This window comes from Colossoma macropomum, unplaced genomic scaffold (genome assembly GCF_904425465.1).
Source record: "Colossoma macropomum unplaced genomic scaffold, Colossoma_macropomum, whole genome shotgun sequence".
NCBI lineage: Eukaryota > Metazoa > Chordata > Actinopteri > Characiformes > Serrasalmidae > Colossoma > Colossoma macropomum.
The window spans coordinates 12572404-12575660 of record NW_023494805.1 but is presented as its reverse complement, the minus strand read 5'-3'; positions in this window follow the sequence as shown (position 1 = coordinate 12575660).

Here is a 3257-nt window from a genome sequence, read left to right as displayed (position 1 = left end):
CCCTGCTTTCAGTCTTTCTGTTGGTATACAACTCTTAGACCATTACACTAAATGCAGAGTTCTCTTCTGATGAAATGAGAAAAGAACTGAGGTAAACTGAGGTGCTTCTTTAATCTGGAAACTTACACAGAAGAGAGAGTACAGACACCAATATAACTGTACAGAGCGACTCACATATAGTCGCTTATGTCAGCAAGACAATGACAAAACCACATTGTGCATGTAATACAACAGTATTGCTCTGTATTAAAGGAGTCCGGGTGCTAAACTGACCTGCCTGTAGTTCAGGAAACCCTGAACTGATGAGCAGATGAAATCCCATATCAAACAAGAACGAGAAAACACTTCACTTTCTAAACTACAGCAGTTGGTCTCCTCTGTTCTCAAACACTTACTGAATGTTATTAAAAGAAGAGGTGATAAAACACAGTGGTAAACATGCCATGTCCCAACTTTTTTGAAATGTGTTGTTAGCTTCAACTTAAAAATGGGCACATATTTTTCGAAAAACAATAAACTTTCTCAGTTTCAACATTTTATATGTTGGCTTTGTAGTATTTTCCTTTAAAAATATGGTTTACGTGATTTGCGTATCATTGCATTTATTTACATTCTGCACAGCATCCCAACTTTTTTGGAAATGGGGTTGTAGTTTCATGTACTCAAGTACATGTACTTAACTAAAATGCTGATTGATTGTTACTCTCCTGAGTGTTTTCAAATCATATTACTTTTACTTATACTAAAGTGAGTAATGAATCTTTTTACTCTGTTACATTTTAGCCATTCATATTTAGTTATGTATTCCATTTCTTGTGTTTAATTTCAGTTTGTTTTGATGGTGACAATATTTGTACTTCTCTGGCTATGGAACATTTTATTTTACTGTTCACAAAAAAGATTCTCACTGTGTGTAAAATTATGACGTAGGCCCATTTGCAATTGAGAAGCTGAGAACCTTGCAAAGTGCTGTGATAAGAAAAAACAGCAGAAAATAAAGCAACATGTACACCAGGCATTTCTTCTTCATTTTGTACCTGATAAACTAGCAACTCTGTGTATAATCTTAATTAAATACAAATTTAGGCTGAGCATCTTGCTTCTGCAAAAACAATCACTACAATTACTGTCCCCCCAATTCTTAGGGTTCCCCTGGCTGAAATGGCACAATCCTTGCCTGGATTGGCTGACCCAGTCAGTGGTGGGCTGATGGCCACAGTGCCATCGATGCATCGATGCACCCACTGTGACCTCCAATCAGTTCGTGGCTCCATCTGTCAGTCCTGACCTATCCCAGGTCCCGGCTGACTACCAATATCTAATGGAGGGCTTTATTAAACACCAAGCCCAAGTCCTCCCTCCTCACAGGTCTTGTGACTGTTCCATAAACCTCCTCCTTGGCACTACCCCTCCCTGAGGGAGGCTGTTTTCTCTTTCGGGCCCCGAACAAACAGTCATGGAGGAGTATATCAAGGAGGCACTGGCCCTGGGCTTCATCCTGCCATCCACCTCACCCGCAGGGGCCGGGTTTTTCTTTGTGGGAAAGAAGGAAAGTGGCCTTAGACCCTGCACTGATTACCAGGACCTCAATAAAACTACCATTAAAGACCACTACCCCTTGCCATTAATGACCTCAGCATTTGAGGCACTGCAGCAGGCCACAGTTTTTACTAAGCTGGACTGGCGCAATGCCTATAACCCCATTAGGATGCGGCAAGGGGATGAATGGAAGACCATTTTTATTACGCCATCTGGGCATTACGAGTACCTCGTAATGCCGTTCAGGCTCATGAATGCCCCCAAGGTCTTATAACACCTTATTAATAAAGTTTTGCGTGAGGCTCTAAACCATTATGTGTTGATGACATTCTCATTTACAGCAATTCAGTAGACGAACACATGGTTCATGTCCAGCAGGTTCTCCAGCTTCTGCTTGAGAATGACCTGAAGCTGGAGAAATCCCTCTTCCAAGCTCAATTGGTCACCTTTTTGGGGTTTGTGATATCTAAAGGCCTTGGACCCAGCCAAGATAAAGGCTGTTATGGAATGGCCATGCCTCACCTCCCTAAATTCCACCCAAAGCTTTCTGGGCTTTGCTAATTTCTTTCACCAGTTTATCTGGAACTTCCAGTGGACCCCTGAAGCCCAGAAAGCTGTCAAAGAATTGAAGTGTTGCCTGACCTCTGCGTCAGTTCTGCGGCTCCCTGACCCCACTCTACCATTCATAGTAGAGGTTGACGTGTCTGATGGAGAAGAAACGGTCTTGTCCCAGTGCTCCGAGTCCTATCACAAACTCAATCTCTGCACATTCTTTTCTCATTGCCTAACCCCCATGGACCGTAATTATGACGTTGGGAAACATGAACTCCTGGTGGTATAACTGGTGCTCAAGGAGTGGAGGCACTGGCTGGATGGCATGGAGCCCTCCTGGTCTGGACAGATCACAAGAGCTTGGCGTCCACTAAAGGCCAGGAGGGTGATGTTTTTTAGCGAATTCAGTTTCTTGCTATCGTATCAGCTGGGCTCAAAATATCGCAAGCCCGACATGCTCTCCAGACCAGTCTCCAGAGCTCATTATTTCTGGCACCCGGGTCGTTGCCCCATTGCACTGGGGGCTGGACACCGCCATCCAGGGGGCACTTTGGACCAACCCAGATCCTGGGGGGGGACCCAGGTCGGCAGTACATTCTGTCTTCTGTCTGAGCTAAAGTTATTGAGTGGGGACACACATCCCCTTTTACGTGACATCCAGGGGCAACTTACACACCTGAGTTCTTAAGGAGACGTTTCTGGTGGCCTAGGATGGAGAAGGACTATTATGGTTGTGGTTGACCGGTTTTTCAAGGTCTGCAAATTTATTGCTGTACCTGGACTACCGTCAGCCAAAGAGGCAGCATACTCGATGTGGTGTCCGACTGTGGTTCACCAGTCGGTTCTGGAAGGCTTTTTGTCAAATGCCGGGGGCTTCGGTGAATCTTTCCTCAGGTTTCCATCCTTAGTCTAATGGGCAGACTGAGAGGGTTAATCAGGACCTAGAGTGGACACTCGGTGTCTAGAGTCCTCTAGACCATCTGTGTGGTCTGAGCACCTGTTTTGGGCAGAGTTATGGCACTCCTTGCTGGGGATGTCTCCCTTTGAATGCCGGTTTGGGTATCCTCCATCCATGTTCCCTGAGCAGGAGGCGGAGGCTGAAGTCCCTGTCTGCTAGTGCGGCGATGCCAACAGGTGTGGCAAAAGGTTTGCGCTGTGCTACAATA